We start from the raw sequence: 10,979 nt of genomic DNA, 5'->3' as shown, positions 1-10,979 counted from the left end.
AAACATAGCAGCAGAGTGGTGATGAATAAGTCAGTATCTGTCTCAGGAACAGAAGTGTCAACAAGAAGAGAAATCTAAGACAGGATGCTTGCTGTACATGAGTGAACACATCAGATTAGACAATAGTGTGTATAAGAGGATAATGAAAGGGATGGGATGGATGAAAAATGTTAGGTGCTCACCTGACTCCTGAGTTTATAGTCGCCTTAGCTGAAAGAAAAGAAATAAAAAAGGATTATCTTGACCCTGAGGATTTGGCTCAAAGCCCTCCCTTTTCTCACTTTTTTCTTTTTCAGAAGAAGAACCCAGCAGAGACATACAAACTTATTTCTTAGTAAAATCCACCCACAGGGGAGCCTTGTATTTCTTGTATGGTGGAAGTGCATATTGAGGTTATTGATCTTTCAGAGCCTGAATGTTTGGTACTTTGTTATTGGTCTTTATGCTAATTCAGCATTTTTCTTGGATGTTGATCTGATCCAAGTTGGGTAAATAGATCATGCCACTTCATAGCCTAAAGAAATTTCTCTCTATGCCTTGCTACCCAATGACCACGGTTTGGTCAGGGAGTGGTTCTTGGTTCTACCATAGTGGGATGGAAGGAGGGCTCATCTCCAGGTTCACTATGTCCTTCAAGATGCTCTGTAAAATCCAATCAAGCTGAGGTTCTATCAAATGTGGGTATGTGTCACTCCCTTGCTCTTGCCTTAGGGAGTTTAAGAAGTTCCAGGCCAATAGCCATCCCTGACTTCCTCTTGCTGCCCTATATATCCACACTTTGACTGGCAAATGTGTTTTAGATTATGGAATATCATTAATGTCAGGTAAGGAAGTTTGAATTCTATCTAGTAAGTAATAAGACTTCACATATGATTATTAAGCAGTGCTGAGATTCGTGCATAAGAAAATTAATTTTGTTAGCAATATAAAGGTTGGATTTAAGACAAGGGGTAGTGGAAAAGTCTATAGGGAGGCTATTATAGTTATTCTGTCTATTAAAAATGAAAGCCTTGTACAAGGACTTTGGCAGAAATAGAAATTAGGGATGCCATAATTATGTTATGTTCTTTAATAATTGACTGGTGACATAATTCTTACAATCTAATGAACTAGTTCACTTGAAATGGAAGGTAGAGGAAGTCAAGACCTACTCAAAAAGTCCTGAGAAGAAGAAGAGGGGGAGTCTGACAGGAATGTTGAAAGTAGTCACTGCCTCTAGTCAAAGATGTCAATGTGTGACCTAAGAAGTTGGGAGCACGCCCAGATTCATTTGGGAATAAAACTGGTTGATACAAAAGAGTTTAGCACCAGTAGTCAATTATAATGGTTAGTTACATATTCATTACTCTGGTTTCTTATATTATGTTGTGTCTTATGCCTCTAGAACTAAAAATATATAGTCTCAAAATTTTTAGTAGGCAAAATGTCACTTTCTTCTATTACTATTTTATTGATAATAAGTACCCTAGGAGCAGAAACAGGAGAAGTGGATAGTGAGGATTACCTAGAGATGAGGGTATACTTGTTAAAAATGATGGAAAGTTAGAGAGTTAAGGGAATCTAGGGTGAGGTAAAAAAGAAGAAGCATAGATGTGGATGTAAGGGAGTATGAAGTGGAGGCAATAGGCTGGAATGATAGTAATGAGTCAAAGGGTCAGATGTCATGATGAGTATGTGAAATTTGATTAGAATGTGTAAGAGAAAATATTATAATTTCTGCCTTAAAATATAATTCTCAGAATCTTATACAATGTTCTTCAGGTAACAAATATTATAACAATGTTATATGTTCCTTAAGCAGAATAAATCTTTTAATTAGTCCATTCCTACACTATAGCAGTATTTGTTGACCGTTGACTCATATTTTTATATTATTTACTTTCAATAAAACCCTCAACTTCTGTCTAGCCATGTACCTTTCTGTACTTTTGCAGTTAATTTTTTGAGCTCGTTCAGGACTTAACATTTAATCCTATCAAATTTAATCTTTTCATATTTGGTTCATAAATCTAAATGATAAAGATGTTTGTAGATTTTGATTCTCATCTAATAAATAAGTTATTTGTTCTAATTTAGGGTCGTCTATGTGTTAGGTGAGATAGCATTTACATATTTTTTTTTCCTTTGGTAATCTAAAACAGTACTTAGGATAGATGTTTGTGCCATACCACTATTGCTCTCTTTCTTGATTCATATTATTCCCATTTCAAATTATCCTACCTTCATGATTATCTACCTTACATGTAATAATTTTGTCCAAAAAAGGATACCATGAAAGATTCTGTCATGTCTTAGTGAAATCAAAGCATTCTTTGGATCTACAATCAAAAATCAGAAAATAAGTAGGTTTGTCTGGATTCTGAATCATGGAATCATAGAGTTTAAAGAACCCTGGACTTATTTAGTACAACCTATGATTAAGCATAAGTCTTTTTACACCATCTCTGATAAGTGTTCATAAGACTTCTGCATCAAATTCTCACAATCTGGAAGGAACTTATTACACTTTTTAGAGAATTCTGTTAGGTAGTTTTTCATTTTTATTTTTTTCATCAAAGTCTATCTTTTTCTACTGTTCACTCATTAGAATTAATTATGTTTTCTGAGACAAACAAAATAAATGAATTCCTGTTGGTGCTATTTGAATAATTATAAAGAATAGAAGAGAGCACCGGCCCTGGAGTCAGGAGTACCTGAGTTCAAATGTGACCTCAGAAGCTTAATAATTACCTCGCTGTGTGGCCTTGGGCAAGCCACTTTAACCCCATTGCCTTGCAAAAAGTAAAAAAAAAAAAGAAAAGAAAAAAGAAGAATAGAAGTGATGATGTAGATTTGGAAATGGGATATTTAAAAGAGGAAAATTGTAGATTCTTCAACATCTTGGTTTGTAAATGTGTTCCTATTTCTTGGTACATTTTAATTAAAAATTCATTTGTTCTCTTCTTTTTCCAAATTATGGAACTCATGTTGTGCTCTGGAAGAAATGAGAAAATAACTTCTTATATTATTTAATTTTATTTGGAAAATGGAAAAATAGATAGGATGAATCAATGAAGGCTTACTCATGCTTTCCCTTCTGATCTACCCCAGCACCATGCTGTTTGATGGTTTAGGAGCAAGGTCAGTTGGCTGATGCTCATTTTCATTCATTGGGTATTTGTCAAACATTTACTACGTGCCCAGTCCCGAGTTTACTGTGGAAGTACAAGAGGCATTAATTAAGTGAATGAACTGCATTTTGTAAGTTCCCACGATTTTCCAGGAGCTGTACTAAGCCCTGAATAGTCATTTCTCAATATTCAATTTCTGAATAGTCCTGATTCTAAGGGGAAATATTCGGAGGGATGGTATAAAGATTATTGGAGGTATAAACCTTTGAAACACTGGATGCAGGTTTTACTCTTTTTCAATGTCTCATTTTGTAGTTAGATGACTCAGGAATTTGCACAGAGGTGTGGAATGTCTGAATTCCTTTCAAGTAGAGTTGAAGAGTAGGATAGACTTTAAATGTTTAATATTCATTGATGGTAGCTAAGTGGAATGATTTTCCATACTGGAAGTTCTCCACATTTAAATTATATAGATGCAGACTGAAACAAATAGGTATCTGCCTCAACAAATGACAGTGGACTTCTTGAAAGTTCTAAAACTCTGCTTTTTTAAACTGCAAAAGCTTTAAATATGGGTGTAGCAATGGGTCATATGTTTGCCATGAGGGATAGACTACTTTAAAGAAATTTGGTCAGAGGAGAAAAATTTTCTTTTTTTCCTATTTTTTTGATTTTATAAGGCCACATAACAAACCATGGAAAGTTTGGGATTTCAAATGTCAGAGAGAATACCTAAGGAAATATGTACTGTATTTTTAGCATATTGGATAAATATTTGTTGAATTAATGAAATCATGCAAGTCTCTGGGGTGCCATTTTTTTACAATACATTTGTGTATTTTAAATTTTAAAATGGAGAGATTGGAAATGAGACGAAAATGAGAAATTCCTCATCTAGGTTAGAGGAGTTTTTGACAGCAGGGGCAGAACTATGAAGAGTTAATGAGATAGTCTGAAAAAAAGGAATTTGTTGTTCTGTTGTTTTCAATTACAAACAGATTTCAGTCTTTATGGCTTCATTTGGGGTTTTCATGGCAAAGATAGCATTGTTCTTGTTCCTTGTCCAAAATATTTTTTAACCACTTAATCTGTTACATAGCAGTTATTATTCAATCACTTCAGTTGTGTCTAACTCTTTTTTGATCCCATTTGGGATTTTAGTTCATTTTACAGATGAGGAATTAAGGTAAATAGGTTGAGTGACTTGCCCAGGGTCACTCAGCTAAGTAAGTGTCTAAGGATGGATTGGAACTTTGGAAGATGAATTTTCTAGTTTCCATATTCAGTGCTCTATTCACTATCCAACTTAACTGCCCCTGAGAATGGAGAAGTGGGAGGATAAATGCTTAGGGTCTCTAGAGTTATGCCAATAAAGAGAAGATAGAAACCCAATATAAGGGCTAGTGTTCCCTTTATTTCACATTATTCTAGTAGTAAGATTTCTACCCCCCCATTCAGATAGTCAAGTTTTGTTTTATTGGATTGATAATCTAAAGGTGAAGAGTGGTTGGACATTGAGTAGAAATCATGAAATTGCACTATTTTTCACTTTGAACTCAGATTAAGTGACAATTGAAATCCTATTTCAATGAGTGAAGAGGAAGTTAGTGACTGTGGAATGCTAAAAGCTCCAATAATCATATAGACAGTATTAGTAACTGCTATAGGTTTGCCTTCTAGACAATAGCTTCACACAGAGTTATTACATTTTTCTTCTCATCTTGTTGTCCTCTAAAGCCACATGCTTCCTTAGCTATTAAGCCTAAATGTCAGCATGCTCTTATGACTTTAGGGACACCTGGGCCTTTAAGAGTTAATTTCAGTCCCTCTTCCAGTGCATTCACAAAAGAGGTTAGGAGTTTCTAAGCTGGGCAAGAAGTTAACTTGGTTTCTAGGAATCACCCTTAATCCTTATGGAGTCCTGGGAGAATATTTTATATGCCTTGTTGCTTATTACCCAGTCAACCAAACTGTCTCACTCATCCACTGCATTTATCCATCCACTCTCACCTATCACCTCTCACTGAGTCCTGACATTTATCAACTTTACACACTACTGACAATAACATAATCCGGTCTTTCAAACATGACCAAATGTCCATCCTCAGTAAAACCTAAACAGACACTCTCACATCTACTCTATCTAACCCTTGATTTATTGGTGCTTACTCTTTCCATTCCTTATTAAATCCCTAAGCTCAACTTCCAATATCTATCCATTCACTTTCCAACACTTACTGAATCTTTCCACTTGTCCACTATTCTTTTCTGAATTCTTTATAGCTTTACAGCTTACCTGCCCTTCCAACTACTGCCTTAATCTAGTCTCAAACTGCATCTTCCTAATTTATCCTTTGAATGACTGTTCTTATTGGGTTCCTAGCATTCACTAACTTACCCAGAGCCTCACACAGAACTATTGCATTTTCCTTCTCATCTTGTTGTCCTTCTCTAAGGCCACATGCTGACTTAGCTTCATTTTCATTCCTCTCTCTCCTTTGCTCTCTACCCTGAAGTGTCCTTTCTCTCTGGTTGTATTCTACAAGGATGCTGGTGAGCATGCAAGAGAACTTTGAAGGATTTTTTGGCTTATTTCAATAAGTTTTAGGGATCAAGCAGGTGGAAAATTTGAGGAAGATAAAGGTTGATGTGTATTCAGAGGGATAAGCAGTATGGATATTTAAAAGAAACAGATGAAAATGATAAATTGGAGCCATCTAAATGGTTGGTAGGAATTGGATTTATCTATATATCTCTACCTCTATCTCTATCTATCTATCTATCTATCTATCTATCTATCTATCTATCTATCTATTTTTGTGGCCAAATGATTTTGAAATCATCTTGCTAGTATGTAATTTTCTAGTATCATTTTTGGGCATTAAGATAGCTCATATCATTCTATTTCCTAAAGATCATAGAATGTTAGAGCTAGAAGGAAGAGGGAATTTTGAGATTTTCTAGGGAAACCCTTTCATTTTATATATGAGTCAATTCAGGAGAGAAGAAATGACTTTCACAAAGAAACAGAAATCTAGTCAAGGTTGTGCTTAATCTGCATTATTAATACATTATTACTTTCTAACAGTCCACAATCTGAAAAATAATAAATCAAGTGCTGATATATTACATTTCTTTGTTTCTTAGGTGTAAACCAATGAGAATTTAAAATTCAGTCCTCCCATAAGCAGGAAGAACAGTTTCCAACACAACTCTGAACCTAGATTTCTTGCAACCTATTCCAGGATCTTAGGAATTGTTCAGCAACTATTTATTTGGTCACTATTTCTTTTTCTCTTCTCCAGAATCCCTTACCTTTCTCAGCCTATGTTTCCTTGACAACAAGATGATGGAATTGGATTTGATAACCTCTCCTGTCCCTTCTGAATTTAAATTTATGAGCCAATGACCCAGATATACATTGGAGAGTTCTAATGTACTCTAGATGCACCAAAAAACATAGTGTTAAAGACTAAAGAAATTATTTGTAGCATGACCTAGTCACTTTCCATCTGAAATTTTATATTTAATTCTGGAAACTGAAGTTTAGAAAGGACATTAAAATGTAGAGTGTTTAGAGGAGGGCAACCATGATAGTGAATTCATATGACATTGAGTATGTGCCATGTGTGAACTGATTAATGTAACTTTATATTTAGCCTGGAGAAGAGAAGACTTATGCAGATGTGATAATTGTCTTCAGTTTTTTGAGGGGCTATCAGTTGAAGTTTACAAGTTAATAAGCATTTATAAAACACTTCATTTGTTTTTATACTCTCAGTCCCTACTCTCAAGGAACTCAAAATCTAAAAGGGGAGACAATATGTAAACAACTATGCACAAAGTGATTATATAAAGGATAAATTAGAAATGGAGCTTCTGTTTGCCCCAGACGAAAAAAGAAATGAAAAGTGGTTTGAAGTTGCAAAGAGACATGTTTAAGCTTGAAGTCAGGAAAGACTTCCTAACAATTAGTGTTGTTTAAAAGTGGAGTAGTTTACTTGGGGGAACTGAGAAGATAGCACACAAAAGAAATATAAAAAATGTGGAGAGGCAAGATGGTACCTGAATGTTGAAATAAGAGTGTATCCAGGTGGGAAATAAAGAGATAACTAGACTAAGTACTCTTCTTAAATGGAAGATTTTGGAGAAGTTCTTTGATATACCCTCCAATAAGAGGGTGCTAATAAGATAGAAGTATCATAGTTGATGTGAGTTTGCAGAACAATGAAGTTCCTGGTGGCAAGAAGGAAAGGTCCAAAGAAATCAACTTGTGTGGGAAATGAAGAGATGTCTTTAGACACACATAGGACTTATGAAAAAATTGTTTATATCTAAACTATATTCTTTTGTCTCATTTTCTAAAGTGTCAGATAAATTATATGGGTGGAAGATAGGTTGGATTCCAAGTTCATGATATTTATTCATAAGTAATAAAGTTTTTGAAGCTTTCATTTCTTTGGCTAGTTAATTAATCCTTCTACCTACTTTTATGAAAACAAATTCAATCTGTCTAAATTTACCCATATAAGAAAATCTAGGCTCAAGGAGCAAAATCTCACACACAACTTCAATTTTATTCAATTTGTACTTCATTTAATATAACCTACATTTTTTTTTCCTTGGGAGTGAAACCCATTCCATGAGATGAAACCATTTGCTGAGGATTTTCTTGTTTCTTACACAGGCATTCTGAACTTGAGGGGATGATGTTCCTACACAGCTCCCTCCATCATTAGCTATAGAACTAATCCCTTGTTCCTCTGGCTCTGAGTGGCAGGATTATGGATTTCTTCATGTCCTATGTCTCACTAAGGGCAGAACAAGAGGCAATAGGCTATAGTTTTCACAGTATGTGTTGGAGTGGGGTAAAAAAAATGTCTCTAAATGGTAAGTGGGATGGGACATTGTGTGGTTGCTTTGTGCTTCTCTTTCTTCCCTTTCCTTGGTATAAGTTGCAAATGGGAGTGGACTCTGAGCTGAGCTAAATTGGAGTTGGGATGGGTTAGACTGGGAGAAGATAAGAGTAAAGAATCTGGGGAAAGAAAGGATTTCCTTGTTTATGTGAAGAGCACAGTTGCCTATGGTTTTGTGATTATGTCAACAAACATATATATGTTCTTCCTTATGAATGTTTGAGTATAGGTATCTGTGGATGACGATATTGCTATCTGTGTCTTTGAGAATATTGTATGCTAATAGTGCTGTTTGTATGTTACTGAGATATACAAAAAGGGACGAAGATATATACCAAAATATTGAGAGCTCTCCATGAAGAAATCTGAAAAGTGAAGCTGGGTAGGATTATTGTTGAGGGTAGACATAGGTGGTCACATAGGAGACAAATAATGCCACCTTGGAACCCCAGGAGCCAGAGGTCACACTCCCTAAGGACAGAATTTGATCAGTATCAAAAAATTGTCCTGACTTTTAACATCTTCCTAACCCCCACTGTCTGAATCTCCAAGGTGGGGTGCCATTTAGGCCATGTTCTTCCTTAAACAATATTACTATGAGTTCTATACCATGTTGAGTTCTAGAGTTACAAAACTAAATAAATAAGATAGTCCCTACTCTTAATGAACCTGTATTCAAATGGGGGAAGAAAACATACTAAAGGAAGAAGTGGAAAATTTGAAGTTCAGCTGGGGAAGCCTGGATGCATGGAAGTAGAAGGAGCTGTGTGTGGATTGGATTTTTGATGATAATGACAGAACTTATTAGTCATTTAGTCAGTCCTAAGGTGGATTCATTCTTAGTGGGCAGAGAGAGATAACTATACAGGTGTGGCAGACTAAAGAGTTAGAATAGGGGTGGCTAGGTGGTGTAGTGGATAAAGCACTGGCCCTGGAGTCAGGAGTACCTGGGTTCAAATCCAGTCTCAGACACTTAATAATTACCTAGATTACCTAGCTGTGTGGCCTTGGGCAAGCCACTTAACCCTGTTTGCCTTGAAAAAACCTAAAAAAGAAAGAGTTAGAATAGAGGAAAATGGTCAGTGTGAGTGTTCAGCACAGATCAGTTAGTCTTACTAGGGCAGGCTATTTCTCAAAGGGTCAGATACTCCTTTCAAGAAGCATATAATTGATTAAATTATACAGCAAAGTTTGGGTACATGCTAGATGACCTCTCAAGCAAAAATTTGGATGACAGGATAATTTTCTTCTATAAATTATTTTTAACATGTATTTTTAAATGCCCACTATGTCTAAAACATGTCTAAAACACAAGGGATATAAAACCAAAATCAAATTTGTCCCTGACCTCCAAGAACTTATATTGTAATTCATAATATTTGGATGGGTAGAGGTGTGCATATAAAATAGATATTTCCCCCTGCTACAATACATATCTTGGAAATAGCCATAAAAATTATCTAATGGAATACAGATAATTGTTTTTCCCTATTTAAAAAAAATCACTCCTAATATATGAAATGACATTACAAAATGAATCTGTAAAAAGGGAAAGGGATCACTTTTTATCATATCCAAGCAGGGTGATACTTTGTAAACTCTAATTACTTTATTTGTTATTTAATGCCTGAGATCTCTAAAATTTAGTCTTGTGTAACACCTTATTTTTCACTGATAATCCATTAAGTGAATTCCCCTACTCTTCTGTCCTCTGACCATTTCTTTTCCCATTCAATTTTTGTTTTTTTCTTTGCAGGTGACATGAACATCATGAAAGACTCCAATGTCACTTTTATCAGTCCTATATATTTCTTACTATTGGGAGTCCCTGGTCTTGAGTATGTGCAGCATAGGATGAGTATTCTATTTTGCATCATGATGTTCCTTGGTTTTGTGGGGAACTATCATCTTATTTGTCATCAGGAGGGACCCATCACTTCATCAACCCATGTACCTTCTCTTGGCAATGTTGCCCATCAATGACCTTGGGATTTTCCTTGTCTTATTCCCTAAAACCTTGGCCATCTTCTGGTTCAATGACAAAGAGATCAAATTCAATGTCTGCTTGACTCAAATGCTTTGTGTGCATGCCCTGGCTGGTTTTGAAAGTGGAATTCTGGTAGCTATGGCCCTGGATTTCTATGGAGCCATATGCTGCCCCCTGAGGTAAACAACTATTCTAACCCTAAAAGTCCTGCTGGGGAGTGTGGTGATTATAGTTATGAGGGCTGTGGTTCTCAGCTCTTTTTGTCCTATCCTTATCAAACTGAGGCTAAAATCATTTGGTTCCTCATTCTTCCTGTGAGCACATGGCAGTGGCAAAACTGGTTGTAAGTTACATTTAAATCAGCAAGTTCTCTGGTTTGACCAAAATCCTGAATGTTTCCTGTTGTGATTTCTCCTTCATCTCTACCTCCTACATTGTTATCTTCAGAGCTATCCTGAGGCTGCCAGGGAAGGAGGCCGGGGTCAAAATGGTCAACACATACTCAACTCACATCATCATTATTGTACTCAGTTATTCACTGGAACTCTTCTCTTCTCTGGCTCATTGATATGAGGCTCCTTATGTTCATATTCTCCTATCCAACATCTACCTCTTAGTTTCTCCTATGCCCAAAGCCATTGTTTATGGGGTGAAGACTAAGGAGATATGCATTTGAGTAATCACCTTACTCTCCTTTCAGAGACAAAAACCTAAATCTTGACTCATTTATGTGGCAAGAATAAGTATATATTTGGAAAGGATATAATTTTATCCCTGAGACCTTTTTTCTATTTTTTGTCTCCAGGAATAATTATGTTATTGATAAGAACTCTGACTGATATTTAGAAACTTTCATGAAGAGAACGACTTTCTTGTTTCCTAATACTTAGGTGGTTTGAAACTATGGGGGTCATCAAACTAGTGTAGAGTTATTAAATCAAGACTGTTGGGGTCACTAGACATAAA

The 10,979-nt window shown here is 35.7% G+C and overlaps 1 pseudogene; it reads left to right on the top strand.

Annotated features, from left to right (window-relative positions):
* The first annotated feature begins 9,787 nt into the window (after positions 1–9,787).
* Positions 9,788–10,734, top strand: LOC141490682 (olfactory receptor 52A1-like; annotated as a pseudogene).
* The last annotated feature ends 245 nt before the right edge of the window (positions 10,735–10,979 follow it).

Source organism: Macrotis lagotis, chromosome 1, assembly GCF_037893015.1.
Source record: "Macrotis lagotis isolate mMagLag1 chromosome 1, bilby.v1.9.chrom.fasta, whole genome shotgun sequence".
Classification (NCBI taxonomy): domain Eukaryota; kingdom Metazoa; phylum Chordata; class Mammalia; order Peramelemorphia; family Peramelidae; genus Macrotis; species Macrotis lagotis.
Note: the sequence above shows the minus strand (reverse complement) of the source record. Positions and strands in the feature narration are given on the sequence as shown.